General features: G+C 40.3%; 1 protein-coding gene across 4 annotated transcripts in view; it reads right to left on the minus strand.

Annotated features, from left to right (window-relative positions):
* The window catches only part of ITGB1 (integrin subunit beta 1), an 81,302-nt gene that overhangs the window by 34,791 nt on the left and 24,526 nt on the right, over positions 1-21,985 (minus strand). Inside the window, exon 1 of one of the 4 annotated variants that reach the window (XM_024129627.2) lies at positions 9,146-9,383. The exons of 1 other annotated variant lie outside the window; for it this stretch is intronic. The gene's annotated coding sequence lies outside the window, so the exon portion shown is untranslated. Of the gene's footprint in view, positions 1-9,145; positions 9,384-9,591; positions 9,692-21,985 lie in introns of those variants that run through there. 2 more of the 4 variants (XM_028495660.2, XM_028495659.2) reach the window with 2 other exon arrangements.

Below are 21,985 nucleotides of genomic sequence, written 5' to 3' on the forward strand. Positions count from 1 at the left end.
GACCCCACATGCCGCAGAGCGGCTGGGCCCATGAGCCATGGCCGCTGAGCCTGCGCGTCCGGAGCCTGTGCTCCGCAACGGGAGAGGCCACAGCGGTGAGAGGCCCGCGTACCAAAAAAAAAAAAAAAAAACAAAAAAAACAAAAAACCCTTATACCGTATATAATAAGGTTTAATCAGATGCTATTATATTAATTAGATACTAATTATTAGGTTAAATATAATTAGATAATATTTTAGGTTCCACATTTCAGTAGGATTATTCTACTTTCTAACAATTATATTTAGAACAAATTGTATGTAAAACAATAAAAGCAGCAAAACCTCAGTGCTTTTTATTACTACATTAGATAAAGCACAGATATTTCTGACTGTTAGTATCACGAATCACCTTAAAAAAAGATCAGGGTGGAGGATAACATACCTAACACAAATAGAAATAAGGAAGAATGACTTGAGGCTTCTTCTGTCATGGGGAACCAAATCTAGGAGAGGCAAAAAGAAAGAAGGAAACTGCCCTGAAAAGATAGAGGAGAAACCTGGATCAGAAGCTTGTAACAGTTTGGTTCACTCAGGGACTGCTGCCCACTGAGGTCTACTTAAACAGGAGATCTGCTCATTCAGAAGAGGCCGGACAAGGCGCACCAGGCGCAGACAAGAGTAATACAGTAACTGAGGTTTTGATGATCTAAGGTAATTTGTAACAAAGTTATCTTTTATTCCGACACCTTCAAATGACTATAATGATGACAATAATAATAAAAATAATAACAGTTAACTATCTTCTCTAAGTAACTCTACAAGGTTGGGAATGATATTACCTTTGTTTTACATATGAGGAAACCAAACCACAGAGAGGTTAAATAACTTCTCCAAAGTTGCACAGGTAGAACTGAAACCAGACCATCTGAATTCTGAAGCTATGACCTGACTTTGTGCTCCATTAAACTACGATTTTTTGAAGGCCTACTCAGTCACTATTTTAAAGATAAAAGAACATCCTTCTACTGTTAGAACTGACTCAGAGCACAGAAATGGAAAGGACTTAAAATGGAAAAAAATAAATAGTCCAATAATAGTTTAATATCTACAAATCAACACAGTCCAGAAAAGGAACACGGAGCCAACCTGAAAGCCTCAGGGAATTACCGTGCATTTCATCCTGCTTCTCCCCACACAGAGCAAGCAGATGGGAGAATGTAAATGGAAGGAACTCTGAGAGGCTGCTCTTCTCTATGCCATCAAATTTGAGAGTGAGAGCTTGGGGATGAATTCCTCCAGAGCAAGAGCACCCCCTTCCCCCTTGCAGGAAGAACAATTAAAACTAAACATTTTTCTTCTCTCTCTGGCAGGAAGAGGTGTGTGGTAGTGACCATGGAGGTGCTTATGGCCCAAGTAATAAGCCAGAATTAATGATCAACAAAACTTAGCAGATAAGATGAAAGGGGGAAAAGAGAGGGAACAGGAGAGAGGAGGTTGAGTACTCCAAGGCAAAGACACAACACCCCCTTTGAAGTCCTTTTCCACCCACTGTGGTCAGTAACTAGTAGTCTGAAGTAGAAAACTTTCTAAAATTCACTACTCCCACCCAGAAGAAAAAAAAGCTTTTTTTGAGCACTGACCCCTTCTTGCCCAAAGGCAGTAACAGCCCGAGTTGAGTTCCAACAACAAAGGTTCAACTGCTCCAAAGCTACAGGCTTACAAAAAAATTTGAAACCTGAGAACAGGGCTAATACTTTAATTACAGAGTAACTGAGAGAACAAAATTCATCACTAGTGACTACTCTACCCACCTTCTCCAGGAAAATGAGAACATGGAAGATCCATCATCACCACACACTGCAACGGAAAGATAAAGAATGGACATACTTCTAGTGGGCAAATAAAAAGCCTCAAAGAAGCTGCAAGTGGGGAGAAGTAAGGGCATGGAACTGAACATCTAAGAAAAATTTCTATAGCAGAAAAAGTGGAAAGAAAATGAAGAATCTTCTCTGAAAAAAAGGAGAAAGAACTCATTATGCTCTTCAAGGAATTTAGAAAATCTCAAATAGATTTTATAGCAATCAGAAACAGTAAAACCACAAAACTAGAGAAAAAGTATACAGAGATAAGGAAGGAAATTTAAGTTGAAATCCTCTATAGAACTCAGACACATGAGGAACAGAACAACATGACAGGAAGAGCAGGCTTGACCACAGGGAATTCAAAATAAGTCAAGGCAATTAGAAACATTATGATACAGCCAATAGTAATCCAATAAGTAGATAACTGGTATACCACCACCACCACCTCCCTTATCAAAAAGGTTATAGCCTTTACATGAGGACAAAAAAAAATGAATTAAGCATTAAATTCCAAAAACTGGTGAAGGGGCACAAAATAAACTCAAAGACTGCAAAAAACACTTAAAATACAAGCAAAAAATAAACACTTTAAACAAAACTATTAAGGCATAATATTAAGGGCTGATCCAAAATGAGCATGAAAAGTTGCCTGAACTTAATTCTTCGGAGATCCTCCTTCCACTCAACAGATATTACCCAGCAATTGATACATCTCAAACCAGACTAGTGAGCTGTTCCTTCTTTATACTTGGCAGGTCTATAGATTTTGCCTTTCCCTGTGAAGGGAAAAGAAGCATAAGTTAGCAACTGCTTTGGTTGAGAAATTTTACTTTGGGGCAAGTTTACAAAGATAACTATGAATGGAGCTAGCAAAAAAAAAGCTTACCACCTTAATTAATGGTATCAAAAAGCACTTAAAAGAAAGATTTGTTCCACATAATTTCAATTAAGGAGAATTGTAAGTTACATTCACTTGTGTAATTTTATCTACTTTTTACGTAGATCACTCCAAAATTCTTACTTGATCAAAACTTTAATAAATTTTGACCATATCTTTTGTCACATCTCTTCTCTGCCCTGTACTGGATTGAAACATAGTGCTGAATATATTTTAAATATACATATATATACATATATATATAGAAAGAGAGAGAGAGAAGATAAATGTTTTAAAGCCTAACTAAATATAGGTAGAAATCAATTTCTCACTTTACTCAGCACTAAGTTGGGAATAATGTCTACCTTAGAACTACTGCAAGGATAAAATATTACCATGAATGTAAAACAAATATCTTTACAGTGACCTACAGATCACAGCTTACTTGATTACTGCTTCAACTCATTCACTGACTTCTAAACATAAGAACCTGAGTGACTACTTAATTAATGGTTCGAAATCTTTTTAAACCATGCTTCTTTAGTAAGCACAAATCCACTAACTACTGTGTTTCTGTTGTGCTTTCCTAAAATAACATAATACTAAATGCAACTTTTAAAACTACAATCTCTACCTCCAACAATCAAATATGACCCACCATCACGCCTTCTGAGAAGCAAAGAAATTACTATCTGAAATAAATAATGAACTATAAAATATTGGAGGTAGGGCTTCCCTGGTGGCGCAGTGGTTCAGAGTCTGCCTGCCGACGCAGGGGACGCGGGTTCGTGCCCCGGTCCGGGAGGATCCCACATGCCGCGGAGCGGCTGGGCCCGTGAGCCATGGCCGCTGAGCCTGCGCTCCGCAACGAGAGAGGCCACAGCAGTGAGAGGCCCGCGTACCAGGAAAAAAAAAAAAAAAAAAAAAAATTGGAGGTAATTATTCCTAGTTTCACAAAGACTATGAAAGCTTAAGTTATTTAGATTCATTCAATAAACATTTATACACGGAAATGTGACCTCCACACATCAAATGGTACACAATTAATTTTGCATGTAAATACTTTCCTCATCACTCCATTGAAACTACATTCCCTACAAAATATTAATTTTTCTTCTACCTTTCTGAAATTTTTTTGGCCTTCATTGGCTCTTAATCTCTTTATCAACCACCATAAGCAAATTAACTACTCCTTTTTTTGTCCCAAAAGATATTATTGACAGTGTCTAGCGCAGTAAATGACAAACCTTCAATGATGCTCAGTAACAGTGTTGTTTTAATTCAAATTTCTATTATAACTGATTGTAATCATGTCTGTGAACCACACTGGACTAGAGCTGGAGGGCAAGAATCCAGGCCTTCATTTTATACAGCCTTCATTTTATTTATATATATACTATAAATGCATATATACTTATATATGTACGATTACATATCAAAGTAGTCAAGCAATATTTATTTGCTAAATTAGACTGTATTCTCCCTTCTAACTATACTGTCCTTTGACCATGTCACATCTGTCACCCATCTCTTTGGTCATACCATTCCAAGCTCCTCTACACAGCATTCCAAAACCACTTAAGCCAATGCTGATCTTTTCCTCAAAATCTGTTAGAGAATATTACCTGGTACAGTACCTTGTATAAAACATTCTGTGGTATTTGCTATGATTCCCTAGATTGAACACAACTTGTCCCAACTAGACAGTATCCTCAACAGCAAGGGGCACGTCAACTTCTTGATCTACACCACTCAGCACTGCACTGCTCAGGGAAGTGGCACTCAGTACACTGATGGATTAAAATGTCATGGACGGGACTTCCCTGATGGCACAGTGGTTAAGAATCCATCTGCCAATGCACGGGACACGGGTTCGAGCCCTGGTCTGGGAAGATCCCACATGTCGCAGAGCAACTAAGCCCATGCGCCACAACTACAGAGCCTGCGCTCTAGAGCCCGTGAGCCACAACTACCGAGCCTGCGTGCCTAGAGTCCGTGCTCCGCAACAAGAGAAGCCACCGCAGTGAGAAGCCTGCGCACTGCAACAAAGAGTTGCCCCCACTCGCTGCAACTAGAGAAAGCCCGCGCGCAGCAACAAGGACCCAACGCAGCCAAAAATAAATAAATAAATTTATTTAAAAAAAAAAAAAAAAAAGGCATGGACAACAGAGCTCCACCCGGACAGAGAGCTAACAGTAACCCACTTGGCTTGCCAGCACTGGCAGCCTTCTCAAAACCACGACTTGGCACAGCACCTATCCTCTGGGGTGAGGGCAGGAGAGGATGGCTGCTCACGGGAGAGGGGAGACCTGCACTCTGCAGGGCCAGGTCATGCAACAGCTGGCCTTCAGCTCTTTGGTGACAGAGAGAGAGAAACCAAGAGACCACTTTATGGTGCAGATGCAGAAACCAAAGCCCTTTCCAGGTGAGGTGTTCCAACAATCGTCCCAGAGAAGTTCAGGCCCAGCTTGCCCAAAACCCAAGTTCCCCAATCAAGAAGCCTTTGCTATGGGCTTCCCTGGTGGCGCGGTGGCTGAGAGTCCGGCCTGCCGATGCAGGGGACGCGGGTTCGTGCCCCGGTCCGGGAGGATCCCGCATGCCACGGAGCAGCTGGGCCCGTGAGCCATGGCCGCTGAGCCTGCGCGTCCGGAGCCTGTGCTCCGCAACGGGAGAGACCACAACAGTGAGAGGCCCGCGTACGGCAAAAAAAAAAAAAAAGAAAAAAAAAAAGCGAAGCCTTTGCTACATCCAACCGCTTACCTAATGATGCTTCTCTCTTCACTTCAAACATGCCCATCACAGGAAATCCCTGAAAATACCCAGGTCACTCACTTAGCTATCATAGGAAGGAATCAGAAATTCAAACAAATTGGGGAAGGAAAATGCTTTTCTAGATTCCTTTTCCTCCACCCGGCCCTTGCCTGTGAAAGTGTTCCCAGGGCCTCTCCGCGGCCCCTTTTCACTATACACTCTCTCCAGTATTTTCATCTGCAGCCTAGAGCGTCAACTAGTACTGACAGACTAGGAATTCCCCAATCTCAGGCTCCCAGCCCGACTGCTGGTTTTGAGCTCGCAATGGGCATATTCCACTACACCCCAGCTGTCTCAGCAGGATGAGTTCAGCACTCCCCTCCCTCCAGGCGACCAGCACCACCCCCTTGTGGTCGCGCTGCCTGCCTCGGCCAAGCGCACCTCTTAAGCAGAGACCCGGGCCACTTCAGTTCCTTTCTGCTCTCTTACCTCAGACACCAGGTCTGACCCGTCCTCCCTCCGAAATAAGTAGTCCTCGTAGCCCCACCCAAGGCATCCTCACACCAAGGATCTCCAAAGCTTTTTAATACTCACCTTTATTATTAAAAAAAAAAACACTTGAGCATACATATACTCCAAAATATGTATTTACTTATAAATTAAAATACATGTACTTCTACAGCAATACAGTAAGATATTATAAACCATAATAAAAATTTAAACTTTAAAATATGAGATTAAAAAATATATATAAAATTAAGTCTAATATTTTCTTCCTACACTTCAGTGAGTTATTTTATACATCCCTGGGGTCCAGGAAGCTGTACTTTGGAGACTGTTTACTGAGATTAGTCCTATAATTGTGTGTTTATACATGTATGTACTATGTATATTTGAAGCAGTTTTTCACTCACATACACACATTTCACGATGAGATAATATACACATGCTTTAGCATACTGCTAAATACAGCTAACCTTAACCTTATCTTCCAAAGCCACTAACCAAAAATAAAGCTTAGAGGTTTTTTTTTAAATTATTTTATAAATAAAACTAAACTCTGTAAAAGTCTCATAATTAGCCATATTTAAAAAGATGAGAAATTTACAAAGTATTGTTTAGCTCCTTTTGCATACAGCTCCTGAACAAGAGATACCACATTTTTTTCACCCATCTACTGACATATTCGAAGGCTGCTAATGTTCTGGGGGTTTCGCACCTCCTGTAACCTAAATACATACAATTTTTTCAGTTTTCTACAGCTATAGATACTGCTATCATTTCAGGGTTCTGAAGACTAATGTACTCTTCCCTACTCATACTCCTGTAAGCCCACCCTCCGGACCCCGACTCCCACCTCTGCAATAGCAATATAAAAAGACAAAAATCCCACAACATATAACCAGTCAGAATAGACCTGCTAACACAACAAAAGATATTTACATATTTGCACAATATGATCTTCTAGAATTCTATTGACAACCTGACAGATCCTAACTCTCCATGCAGAGTGGGGAAATCAGTCCACATGAATCCTCTCAGATACTAATTCAGCTTGTTACACGTTCAGAAATGTCAATTCTCAGAACTCCAAAGTTCTGAAACTTCTACCAGTTAGATGTTTCATCTCATCACTCCAGGAGACTACTTAAGAACAAACCAGTGCACTTACAAAATGATTTTAAAAATATATATTTTCTTCAGATAGAATATTACCCCCGATGCCGTAAGCCACAATTTGGCAAGAAGCCAAGCAATGAAGCTATTAAGCGGCAAGCATTCCATGAAAACTAGGACCACCTGAAACTGTTAATTTTCACTATTTTATAAAGTGACCAGATGGCCCCAGAGTTTCTCCAGGAGTTAGGAATTTATCGACCCCAATACAGAACTACACAGTCATTCAGTGATGCTAATTTGGGGCAGCTTTTAATTATACTGACCAGAAAGTTGAGGAGAAAGCCACCTAAATCCAGTGATTTTCAACACTGCTGATTCTATACCTTGCACACACAGAATATTGGGAAAATAATCTTAATAGAGAACTTAACATTCTTTTAAAAAGAATCGACATTACAAAAACTTAAAATTTTAGGTCTGTGAAGTCAACATACATGACTTAATTTGGAGTTTGTTTGCTTTCTATTCACAGGAGTAAAGTATTAACCACATCCCCTGCCTTCTTAACTAGGGAATGAATATTAGGGTGAGTAAAATGGCTTTCTCCTCAAACGCCTGTAACCAAAATATTGATTTGTTTCATGTGTTTTCTATTTATCAGTTAATCATCTTCAGTCCCTCATTTATTATCAATCAATGAACTAAAATAATTTTCAAATAGAACATTTTAGTGGGACTCTTAAGTAAGCCCTGACCCCGTGGGCCTAGATGTCCACAAATCTAGAAGAGGTAACTTGCAACTAAAATCCCTTAATCACTTCTAAAGTGGTCTATTACACAACCTATTGTAAAGGCTGGATGTAGTTTAAGAAAGATGCCTAATCAAAATTCAATTAGCATTTCTTATTTTTGTACAATCAAAACAACAAAAAATAATCCAGTTAATTCTACCCACCTATTTCTGTGGAACGCAGAGCCAAAGAAACCTTACTAATAACATTACCAATCACATGCTGAGACTTTTTACAAAATCTTTTTAATACACCAAGAAAGAAAGAAAGAAAAGGAGTTAATATTTATTGAGCATCTACTCTAGGTGTCTTCCATTTTACATTTGCTTTTTACTACACTGTACCTTTGCAAAGTTACTTGTGGTTCAAACATGGGTTGCTAGACCCCATGGGTTGTCTTCATACAGCTGGATGACCACCTACGCTCCCTGTGCCTCAGTTTCTTCATTTGTAAAATAGGGATAAAAACCGCACCTACCTCGCTGGACCGGTTCCGGGATTAAATGAGAAAATAAGGGTAAAGTGCGTAGAGCTAAGCTTGGCCCTTACTGTCGTTATTATAACAATTACTAGTTTTATAATTAGCGTAGGTATTGTTCCCATTTTACAGATGGGGAATTGGAACCTTAAAGAGCGTAATTTACTAGCGCTAGATTTTGACTCAAAAGCACAAAACTGATATAACAAAAATTGCTCAGGCATTAAGTACTAGCGTTCTTAAAAATACAACTTGTTCTTAAGCATAAGGAACGGCAAGAATCAGGAACAGGTCGGGCATTAGCCCTGGACACCGCCGCGGCGTCTACACCCAGCATTAGGGGAAAGGGCCCACAGGACGCGCCGACCCCGCGCCCCGTTTCCCGGCGGCTCAGTGACGCCCTAGGCGCAGAACTGGAGCCGGGGGTGAGTGGTCCCCGCGTGGAGGCCCGGCAGCAGGCGGCTCGGAGCAGCCGGGGTCGAGGCCGCTCCCCGGACGCCGGCCCGCGGAGGCCCGTCCGCGCCTAGCCCGCGGGGTCGTGCCCACGGCCGGCATCAGAGCGGGGGGTCCCGGCCCCGGGCCTCCGCGACCGCGGTTCAGGGAGGCCAGAGCCCGGGCAGGCCAGCGCCCTCCGACGCCCCCCAGCCGGGAAGGTCCGGGAGCGGGCGCGGCCCGACTTCCTCCCCCGCCCGACGACTGGAATCCGCCCCGAGGCCGCGGCCCCCACGCCTGCCCCGCGGCCCTGGCCCGGCCGCGCACCGAGCACGCCGCCCGCCCGGGCCCACCTTCTCCCGCGGCGTCCGGCCCGCGCGGTCAGCTCGGCCTGTGCTCCGCGGCTCCCGCTCGGCCTGTCCCCAGGGCTGGCTTGGCCTCCCGGGCTCGGGCGCGGCGGCGGCGGCGGCGGCTCCGCCTCCTCCTCTCGGGCGGGAGGAGGAGACTCAGCGGCGTGGGGCCGCCTCCCGGCAGGAAACGACCCCCGCGGCACCGCCTTCCAGGCGCGGCGATCCCGCTCCTCAGGCCGCAGCCGCCGCCCTCTCCCTCCGGAAGCGCATTCCTCCCAGGCCGCGTCAGCCGCGCCCGCTGGGGGAGGGGGAGGAACGGGGCAGGGGCGGTGCGGAACCGGGGGAGGACCCCGGGACAAAGGAGCGGCAGGGTCGGGCGACAGACTCCGCCGCGGCCTTCGCGGTGCCTCAGTTTCCTCTGCTGCCGGCAGATGCGCGGCCCTGCGCACCTTAATATCCTCCCGTGAGGGAATTCCGGAGCCTCCTTCTCGGCCTGTCTTAGGTGCTGCTTCCCCAAAGCCGCACTGTCTGTCCGGCCCGCGGTCCGTCTGGCTGGCCCAGGACTGCCCGGTTTTGAACCCTGGAAGCCCTGCCTCCCGGGAGCCGCCTCAGTCCCCGACAAGTCGAGACACTTAGTCACTCACCTTGCAAGGCTTCGTGGGGCCAAAAACGTTTCCATTTTGGAAGGGAAGTGGCTAAAGCCGGTATTATTTTTCTGGCGTGAGGATTTGCTTGACTTGTGTCTTTGAGAAAGGGTAAGACTCAGGGAGGAAATGGGTGCCAGGAAAGATGGAGCCGAGGAAAGTTTTAGAGAAAAACTGGTGAGTTGGGGAGCAGCTTTTGTTAGGTTAATCTGGAGGTCCGTTTCTGGGGATCAGGGATGAGAAGGAAAAGTTTCATCCTTGATACAGTTTTCTGTTCATCCTCACTTTTTCGAGTAGGTGGACAGGGGGCTGGAGAAGGGACATTTAAGAGAAGTGAAACATTTCATTATGAGCATGGCTGGGCGCATTTTGATAAGAGGATTGAAACTTGTGCCAACCGGCATCATACTGAAACCCGGTAACTCAGAATATGCTGCTGGCAGGCTGCCATTCTGTTAGCAGAAAATGTGTGTTGCCACGTGGTGAGCTGTAGCACCCTGTTGGGCACAGAACTCGAATTATTAGATTTGTGAAGCTGGTGTTTGATTTGGGGGAGATTAGAAGCCGCGATGCCCATTTGGCTGCCAATCTTAAATAAGAGAAAACAAAACAATCCCATCTATGGAAATTTTGCCCGTTGCTCGCCAGCAAAATCGAATCTGTTGGTTAGATAATCTCTGGAAACCTCTAAAGAAATGAGAATGATTTTTCCCACTTAATGGATGAACAAACCTAAGAGACTAAATGATGTTTCCTTATTTGTGGAATCTAAAAAAAGGATACAGATGAACTTACTTACAAAACAGAAACAGACTCACAGACATAGAAAACAATCCCATGGTTACCAAACGGGAAGGGGGGTAGGATAAATTAGGAGTTTGGGATGGACATATACACACTACTATATGTAAAACAGATAAACAACAAGGACCTACTGTATAGCACAGGGAACTATATTCCATAACTTATAAGAATGTATAATGGAAAATCTGAAAATATGTATATAATATATATCATAAATATTATATATATAACCGAATCACTTTTCTGGACACCTGAAACTAACACAACATTGTAAATCAACTATACTTTTAAAAAATAAACAAATAATGTTTCTATATTAATAACCCAGTGGTGCGGCTGCCATCAGACCTCAACATTCTTGAATTTAAAGATACTGGTTATACCACTTCAAAATTGATCAGAACTGGCCTGTTCTCAGCATAGATTACAGTTATAAAGGTAAAGCGTAATTTATCCATGCTTGATTTGCACTACATTTCCCAGAACTTTCATCCCTATGTGATTTGCCACAAGAACATTATGAGGTTCACATTTGCACAACAGTAAACTAAATTAGTTCAAAGGCAGTGTAATCATCTTTTTAATCCCGGTGTCAAACACTGTTCCAGGTCACACAATAGGGGCTCGGCTAATATTTGATAAATGAATAAATGGGTCCTTTTGCTCCCCTGGGACCACATCAGAACATTTGGCTAAACTAAAGTGTGAGAAGCAATGTATATACAGAAGTCATGAGCTTTGAGGAAACAAGAAATTAAAGAAACATGTCAGGAATATGACTCCACTTGTTTTTAATCACATGCTTATGGAATACAGAATTGGGAGTGGGAGTGAGTCAGTGTTGACTCAGGAGCGGAATGCCGTCTTTCTCTTGTAGTTTGAACACTTTTGGGACTTATCCTGTCACATATTATCCTGTCCAGTAAGCCACAAATCATCCCATGATAACTTGAAGCCTTTTCAATCTTTTGAAAGTGGAAAAGCCTCTAAACAGTGTAACATTTTACAGGCAAATATTTTAGTACACATTCATTTACAAATGATTTTCCAATTGCAATAATCATATCACTTGGGCAAGACTCCATGGGGTTAGAGCAAAGGGTGAATACCTGCGTTGTGAGAATAGGAGTATACCCAAGACAAAAATGTTTTGGTCTTGACCATTGGCTGGCACATTATGGCTCAACCCATATCAGATCAGTTTTAAATAAACAGTGTGGGGACTTCCCTGGTGGTGCAGTGGTTAAGAATCCACCTGCCAATGCAGGGGACACGGGTTCCAGCCCTGGTCCAGGAAGATCCCACATGCCGCGGAGCAACTAAGCCCATGTGCTGCAACTACTGAGCCCCCATGCTGCAACTACTGAAGCCTGCGTGCCTAGAGCCTGTGCTCCGCAACAAGAGAAGCCACCACAATGAGAAGCCTCACCGCAACGAAGAGTAGCCCCTGCTCGCCACAACTAGAGAAAGCCCGTGTGCTGCAACGAAGACCCAACGCAGCCAAAAATAATAAATAAATTTATTTTTTTAAAAAAATAAGCAGTGTGACTTTGTGTCCCAGTATGTCCAGATAACCCCAGTTTGTGTGTTGTCCAAGCATAATTATTAATAGCACCCCTTTTCATTCTCAAAAGTACATCCTGATACAGATGATAGATTGTACCATCACCCTATAAATAAGAGTGTCCAGACAACGAGGGGGAAAAAAAAGTAATTTTAGCAGTTCAAAGGGGATGTGTAGGGACACATTGCAAATCAGATCCCAGATTTATAGGTGAAGACCAATTCCAACACTGATCATCAGGAAAAAAAATTGTGTGGGTGAATTAGGCAGTTCCTATGTGATAAAGATGCCCTACCAGAAGATTTAATGAAAGAAAACCCTGGAAAGTAGCTTGGCTGATCAACAGACTTGGGTTTTAAATACCATTGTAAAAGTGTGTGATGGCTTCCGGAGCAGATTGGTTGCCAGTGGCTAGGTAAGTCTTCAGCTGCTTTTCTAAGAAATGTTTCTACAGAGTGATCTGTATATACTTTTCTCATCTGCCACCTTCTTTAAACATAAAAAAAGAAAAAGATGAGCGGATGATGTTAGAAGGAATAGAAGTCTCCGATAATTCCCTATAATACGTATGTGGATGTGCTTCTGAATCATAAATAACTTCATTCCTTTACCTAAGACACTAAACTCTCTCTATTACAATGTGAATCTGTGTGCCCTGGCTTAAAAAAAAAATAGCCCTGGGAATTATTAACATTTTGAAAACCAAGGAATGTTGAGACAATCCTCCAGTTCCTCCTTTTTCTGTCTCCAAAGATACAAATAACAAATAATCAAATATTGCAAAGAAATTTGAAGTTCACTTATTTTGCAACTTCTTATTTTTGTCCTTGGAGCTTTGACTGAGTGAACGCTGCTCAACACCCTGTTATAACTGCCAGAGGAACCATGAGTTTGCCACAAGGTCATCAGCAACTGTGTATGTACGGTATGTGGCAGTGTACTGGACTAGCCCATCCTGAGGCTTTAGTTAGTGCTTTATTCCTTTGCTTATTTGAAAGTAAGCTGGAAAAGCGTCAGAACAGTCTGCGCTTCTAGCTTAGGGCTAGCCACTGAGTCTTTTCCTTTTCTAGACAGTTCACGGTTGCTGGGCTATGGATCTGAATATGGGCCACGTATGAGTAAGGCTGCCTCAACTGTTCAGCTTCCTGGTTTCCATATATAGCGTGCTCATTTTTTTCTGGCTCAGTCCATGGAGTATTGCCTCCGCTGGGTGTGGGCACTCCCTGCCAGCTTTCAGAGGCTGAACATTTTTAAGAGCCCAGAGGGAACAGTGTTTTTAGGCAGCTCTTTTCAGACACTGAGTTTCTTTAGCTGGAGAAGGGAATGTGCCTTCCCAAATAAGAATGAAGAATATGCCAAAAGTAAGCAGTTGAATAGTGCTGGAGGTATTTTTAGGAACTGGGGTCACTCAGTACAGGAAATGATGGTGCTACCAGCAACTTATGGCTGGAGACTATAAAACAACATTATTTCTCTCCTCATTTAAATACTTTTGAGTATCTTGAGAAAATTTGGCAATTTGAATTAGGAGCAGCTGATTGGGGGCCAGATTCATCAGGGAGTGGGACAAGTAGGTTAGCTGAAAGGTGTGTTTGTTTGTAAGTGATACAGCCCTCCTCCCCAAAATCAATCCCCATAACATTTTAGAGAGAGTTCTTGCCGTGTGCCTGTGTATGGGAAACAATGAATCCATGGCCCCCCAAAACTACAGACACAATTTCACTTAAACATATAGATCTGCATTTTTGCAGATAATTCTGGTTTTCATGGGATCTTAATCCCAAAACATTAAAAATCCCTATTTTAAACACAGTCCCTTTTATAGACCAGGAGCCTAAACACATTTCTTTGTTGTTGTGGGCTTGGAATCTTGATTGTGTACTAATTAATCTTATCTAAAACAATTTTTTTAAACATCAGATACACCTTCAAATATTTTGCAATAATAAGATTTTCCCTGCAGTGTTATTTAACCTGTAGGAGGTAGGACAGAGAAAGTACAATCTTCTGTGATCAAACCACATGACTAAAGAGTGTGCTGTTTGTGTTTACTTTTCAAGGTAAAATAAATTTCAAAGAAAAACCAGAACATTTTATTTCAGATTTCCAACTTTACATACTAGGACTTAAATGCCTTCAAATTATATCTAAAAATCACCCTGATTGAAAACTGTTGTAAATTTTTAATTAAATTGAGAACAATTCTAAATTAATTTTAATTATACGTCCCAAGAATATTTTCCATTTAGTATTAAGAATAACAAGCCCTGTGGTTCTTCTCTTTTAGGATTTCTGCATTGTTGTTGGCTGATGTCATAGGCTTTTCAGTCTATGATCACAAGAATTCCCTATTTATAACTGCTTATGGCTGCCACATGCCTAAAATGTCAGCTAAACTGTTTTTCTCTTACAGTCAGAACATTGGCTGTAGAAATGAAATTCATCAATTAAAATTTCACCAGTAGGGAGAAAATATTTGCAAAAGACATAGCTGATAAAGGACTGTTATCCAAAATATACAAAGAACTCTTAAAACTTAATAATAAGAAAACAAATAACCTGATTAAAAAATGGGCCAAAGACCCTAACAGACACTTCACCAAAAAAGATATACAGAAGACAAGTAAGCACAGGAAGAGATGCTCTACATCATATGTCATTAGGGAATTTCAAACTAAAACAACAGTGAAATACCACTATACACGTACTAGAATGGCCAAAATCTGGAACACTGATACTACAAATGTTGGTGAGGATTTGGAGCAACAGAAACTCTCATTCATTGCTGGTGGGAATGCAAAATGGTGCAAGAAAGTACAATCTTCTGTGATCAAACCACATGACTAAAGAGTGTGCTGTTTGTGTTTACTTTTCAAGGTAAAATAAATTTCAAAGAAAAACCAGAACATTTTATTTCAGATTTCCAACTTTACATACTAGGACTTAAATGCCTTCAAATTATATCTAAAAATCACCCTGATTGAAAACTGTTGTAAATTTTTAATTAAATTGAGAACAATTCTAAATTAATTTTAATTATACGTCCCAAGAATATTTTCCATTTAGTATTAAGAATAACAAGCCCTGTGGTTCTTCTCTTTTAGGATTTCTGCATTGTTGTTGGCTGATGTCATAGGCTTTTCAGTCTATGATCACAAGAATTCCCTATTTATAACTGCTTATGGCTGCCACATGCCTAAAATGTCAGCTAAACTGTTTTTCTCTTACAGTCAGAACATTGGCTGTAGAAATGAAATTCATCAATTAAAATTTCACCAGTAGGGAGAAAATATTTGCAAAAGACATAGCTGATAAAGGACTGTTATCCAAAATATACAAAGAACTCTTAAAACTTAATAATAAGAAAACAAATAACCTGATTAAAAAATGGGCCAAAGACCCTAACAGACACTTCACCAAAAAAGATATACAGAAGACAAGTAAGCACAGGAAGAGATGCTCTACATCATATGTCATTAGGGAATTTCAAACTAAAACAACAGTGAAATACCACTATACACGTACTAGAATGGCCAAAATCTGGAACACTGATACTACAAATGTTGGTGAGGATTTGGAGCAACAGAAACTCTCATTCATTGCTGGTGGGAATGCAAAATGGTGCAGCCACTTTGGAAGACAGTTTGGCAGTTTCTTACAAAATTAAACATACTCCTACCATATGATCTAGCCATCACCCTCCTTGGTATCTCCCCAAAGGAGTTGAAAAACTGTCCACACAAAAACCTGCACACGAATGTTTATACTGACTTATTCGTAACTGCCAAAACCTGGAAGCAACCAAGATGACCTTCAGTAAGTGAATGGGTAAATAAACCACGGTACCTCCAGACAATGGGACATTATTCGGTGCTAAAAAGAAATGAGCTGTCAAGCCATGAAAAGACACGGAGGAAACTTAAATGTATGTTACTAAGTGAAAGAAGCCAGTGTTTGAAAAGCCTGCGTCCTGTACAATTCCAACTGTGTGACATTCAGGAAATGGCAAAATTGATTAAATAAATTCTAATACGTCCACAGAATGAAATAATCAACAGCTTTAACAAAGAATGAGTTAGACCTGAATGCATTGATTATGGAAAGATATTTGATATATATTATGTGTGCATAACGAACAAGGTGAAGAACACATTGTGCATAATTCTTTATATGAAGCGGTGTTAGCATTAAGGCAAGGGAACTGAGACAAGAGAGGTTACTTTGAAAAACGAATAAGTAACAGAACCAAGATTGGTATGCAGGCAGTCTGGCTCTAAGGTCCAGACGTTTATTCACTGCACTTTACCGTCTCTGATCTCTTTTGTGATTTTACACAAGAGATATTGTCTGCCCTGTTCCACCTCCACTGCGACTAGTCAGGTAAGTCTGTAATTCTGAAGGTCAGGAATAAAACGTCAATCTCTTTGCACATATAACCCATGTTCTCCCATACCAGCATTTCCAATAATAATAAGGGGACATTTTCATCTCCATCTATGTTACTCCTTGTCTACCTCTTAATTGAAATATATATATAATACATACACATATATCGGTATTATATTTCTTTCTCAAGAAGGAAAGGATGACACAAGATTGTCATTGTTATATATCATGCGAACAAGCATACAGGCATAGCTGAGATTGTTGAATCAAATTATTCGAATGTTGGTCAGGTACATACTTTTCATTAGATGTCTTATAAGATTCTATCTTTCTTAAGAGCAGTGACTGTATCTGATGTGTTTATATGTCTAACATAGTGCTTTACATATACGATTATATTGCTTCTCTTTCACTGAAAATAATATCACCACCTGTCTTCTTTGACCTCATCTTAAACCATCTCCCCTCTGCCCACTATACTTTAGCCATATTTCCATGACTTCACCAAGCATGTTCCTATCTTGGAGTTTTTGTGCTTGTCATTCCCTCTACCTGAAATGCTCTTCACATGTCTACTTCCTTCTTGTCAATAAGATTTCAGCTTAACTATCACATCTTTAGAAGGTCTTTCTAACCCCCAACCTAAAGTAGCCTCCCAGGCCCTCTCCATCACATTGCCATAGTTTAAATCTCTGCATGGCACCAGTCACTAGCTGATATTTTTCTATTTATTTTTTTCTTTGATAATTTTCTATCTTCTTCCACTAAAGTGCAAACTCCAGAAAAGCAGCTAATTTGTCTGCCTAGCCCAGCTCCCAGAAGTGCCTGGAACAAGTAGAGAGCAAAGAAATAGTCATTGAATGAATGAATAAGTACTTGCTCATTTCTTTTTTTTTTTGGCCATGCCGCATGGCATGCGGGATCATAGTTCCCAGACCAGGGATCAAACCCATGCCCCCTGCAGTGGAAGCAGGGAGTCTTAACCACTGGACCACCAGGGAAATCCCAGTATCATTCATTATTTATTTAGCAACTAGTATGATGATTATTTCAATACCATGGAATATTACAAAGTAACATTAAAATAACATTTTTGAAAGCAATTGCTTACTGCAGCTTTCATTCTAAATCTTGCTATTAAAAATATTCCATTTAATTCATGGTAAAAACACTCAACAAACTAGGGATAGAAGGAAACTACCTCGAGATAATAAAGACCATATGTGAAAATCCCACAGTGAACATCATTCTCGATTGTGAAAGGCTGAGAGTTTTTCCTATAAGATCACAAGATATCACAAGATATGGATGCTCATTTTCACCACTTCTATTCAACATAGTACTGGAAATCCTAGACAGAGCAATTAAGCAAGAAAAAGAAACAAAGCCATCCAAATTGGAAAGGAAAACTAAAATTATGTCTGTTTTTAGAGGACACGATCTAATATGTAGACAACCCTAAAGATTATACACACACACACACACACACACACACACACACGCACGCACAACTGTTAGTTCTTTTCAGCAAAGTTGTAGGATATAAAATCAATACACAAAAATTTGTTGTGCTTGTATACACTAATAATGAACAGCTCAAAAAGGAAATTAAGAAATCAGTTCAATTTACAATAGCATCAAAAAGAATAAAATACTTAGGAGTAACCTTAACCACGAAGGTACATTGAAAACTATAAAACGTTGCTGAAAGAAATTAAGAAGAAACAAATAAATGGAGAAACATCTCATGTTCATGGATTGGAAGACTTAATATTGTTAACATATCAGTATTACCCAAAGTGAACTGTAGATTCAGTGCAACCCCTATCAAAATCCCAATGACTTTTTTTTGTAGAAATAATTATCCTAAATTCATATTGAATCTCAAAGGACCCTGAATAGCCAAAATAGTCTTGAAAAAGAAGAAGAAATTTGGAGGTCTCAGAACTTCCTGATTTTAAAACTTATCAGAAAACTCCAGTCATCAAAGCAGTGTGGTACTGGCATAAAGATGGACACACAGACAAATGGAAAAGAATAGAGAGCCCATAAATCTTCACATATATGCCCAAATGATTTTCAACAAGGGTGCCAAGACTATTCAATGGGGAAAGAACAATTTCTTCAACAAACAGTATTGGGAAAACTGGATAGCCACATGCAAAAGTTGGATCCTTACCTTTTACCATATAAAAAATTAACTCACAGTGCTTCCCTGGTGGCACAGTGGTTAAGAATCTGTCTGCCAATGCAGAGGACATGGGTTTTAGCCCCTGGTCCGGGAGGATCCCATGTGCCACGGAGCAACTAAGCCCGTGCACCACAACTGCTGAGCCTGGGCTCTAGAGTCTGTGAGCCGCAGCTGCTGAGCCCGTGTGCCACAACTGCTGAAGCCTGCGTGCCTAGAGCCCATACTCCACAACAAGAGATGCCACCGCAATGAGAAGCCCACGCACTGCAATGAAGAGTAGCCCCCGCTCTCTGCAACTAGAGAAAGGCCACGCACAGCAACGAAGACCCAATGTAGCCAAAAATAAATAAATAAAATAAATTTTTAAAAAAATTAACTCACAATATATCAAAGACTGAAACATAAGACCCAAAACTATAAAATTCTTAGAAGAAAACATAGGAGAAAAACTTCATGGCATTGGATTTGGCGACAACTTTTTAGATGTGACAACAAAAACACAGGCAACAAAAGTAAAAATAGACAAATTGGACTACATCAATATTAAAAGCTTCTGTGTATCAAAGGATACAATGAACAGAATATAAAGGTCACCTATGGGATAGGAGAAAATATTTGCAAATCATATATCTGATAAGGGGGTAATATCCAGAATATATAAAGAACTTCAACTCAACAACAAAAAAACAAACATTGCAATAAAAAATGGGCAAAGGGCTTGAACAGACATTTCTCCAGAGAAGATGTACAAATGGCCAATAAGCATATAAAATGATACTCAACATTACTAATCATTAGGGAATTGCAAATCAAAACGATGATGAGATACCACTTTAAACCCATTAGAATGGCTACTATAGAAAAAAGTAATACAAAGTACAGGCTGAGGATGTGGAGAAACTGGAAGCTTTGTGACTACTGACAGGGATGTAAAATGGTGCAGCTGCTGTGGAAAAAGTATGGTGGTTTTTTTAAAAAAATGAAAATAGAATTACCATATGATCCAGCAATTCTACTTCTGGGTACATACCTAAGAGAATTGAAAGCGAGGTCACCAAAAGATATTTGTACATCCATGTTCACAGCAGCATTACTCACAATAGTCAAATGGTGGAAGCAATCCAAATGTCTATCCATGGATGAACAGATAAACAAAACACAGTATATACATACAATGGGAATATTATTCAGTCTTTAAAAGGAAGAGAATTCTGACACATGCTACAACATGGATGAGCCTGAGGACATCAAGCTAAGTGAAATAAGGCAGTCAAAAAAGACACATATTGTATGATTCCACTTATATGAGGTACTTAGAATAGTCAAATTCATAGAGACAGAAAGTGAAGATGTGGTTGCTAGGGATTAGGGGTTGGGAAAATGGAGAGTTGTCAACAACAACAAATGGGTGTAGAGTTTCAGTTTTGCAAGATGAAGAGTATTCTGGAGATTGTTGTACAACAATGTGAATGTACTTAATACTACTGAACTATACACTTGAAAATAGTGAAGATGGTAAATTTTATGTTTTGTGTTTCACATAATTTTGAAAAATGCATATTTCCTAGTTCACACACTGAAAAGACTTAGAAACAAATGGTAGCCTAGAAGAAATGATCACCCTTAGTGTCGAAATTGTGGTCTACTGGAAATTCCCCACCTGTTAGGTGCTTGGAAAATGATTGATTCCAAACTTGAAACAGGAAATGTACAAGATGGATTGAGACTCCGTGTGTCTGTGTGTGTGTGTGTGTGTGTGTGTGTGTGTGTACATGTGTGCCTGAAACCAAGGAAACTATCAGGATTAATTGGATCATGTCAAAGGACATAGGAACCAGAGATGGGTTGAAAAGAGATGGGACATTTTGAGCACTGAAGAGAAAAAATGACTGCAATTGATTTAAACACATTGAATATATAAAAATTCAAGAGTTCATTATTTTTTTTCATTTATTTTGTAACTGAAAGTTTGTACCTCTTAATCTCTCTCCCCTACGTCTCTCCTTCCCCCACTACCTCCCCTCTGGCAACCACTTGTTTGTTCTCTGTATCTATGACTCCATTTTTGTTTTGCTATGTTTGTTCATTTGTTTTGTTTTGTGTAGATTCCACATATAAATGAAATCATACAGTATTTGTCTTTCTCTGTCTGACTTATTTCACTTAGCATAATACCCTCCAGGTCCATCCGTGTTGTCAAAAATGGCAAGATTTCATTCTTTCTTGTGATTGAATAGTATTCAATTGCATATATACACCACATCTTCTTTATCTATTCATCTATTGGTGGTCACTTAAGTTGCTTTCATATCTTGGATATTGTAAATAATGCTACAATGAACATAGGGGTGCATATATCTTAATGTTTTCATTTTCTTTGAATACATACCCAGGAGTGGAATTGTTGGATCATATGGTAGTTCTAGTTTTAATTTTTTGAAGAATCACCATACTGTTTTCCACAGTGGCTGCATCAATTTACATTCCCACCAACAGTGCGTGAGGGTTCCCTTTTCTCCGCATCCTCCCCAACACTTGTTATTTGTTGTCTTTTTGATAACACCCATTCTGACGGTATGAGGTGATATCTCATTGTGGTTTTGATTTGCATTTCCCTTATATTAGTGATGTTGAGCATCTTTTCATGTGTCTGTTCCCATCTGTTTATCTTCTTTGGAAAAATGTCTATTCAGGTCCTCTACCCATTTTTAAATCAGGTTCTTTGGTTCTTTGATGTTGAGTTGTATCAGTTCTTAATATATTTTGGATATTAACCGTTATCAGGTATATCACTTGCAAATATCTTCTCCCATTCAGTAGACCGCCTTTTCATTTTGTTGATAATTTCCTTCACTGTGCAAAAGCTTTTTAATTTAATGTAGTCTCATTTCTTTTTTTTTTTTTTGCTTTTGTTTCCCTTGCTTGAAGAGACATATCCAAAAAAATATTGCTAAGACATGTCAAAGAGTATACTGCCTGTATTTTCCTCTAAAAGTTTTATGGTTTCAGGTGTTACATTTAAGTCTTTAATCTGTCTTGAATTTATTTTTGTGCATGGTGTGAGAAAGTAGTCCAGTTTGATACTTCTGCATGTAGCTTTCCAGTTTTCCCAACACCATTTATTGAAGAGGCTGTATTTCCCCCATTGTATAGTCTTGCCTCATCTGTCATAGACTGATTACCCATATAAGTGTGGGTTAATTTCTGGGCTCACTATTCTGTTCCATTGATCTATGTGTCTGTTTCTGTGCCCG

This window comes from Physeter macrocephalus, chromosome 11 (genome assembly GCF_002837175.3).
Source record: "Physeter macrocephalus isolate SW-GA chromosome 11, ASM283717v5, whole genome shotgun sequence".
NCBI lineage: Eukaryota > Metazoa > Chordata > Mammalia > Artiodactyla > Physeteridae > Physeter > Physeter macrocephalus.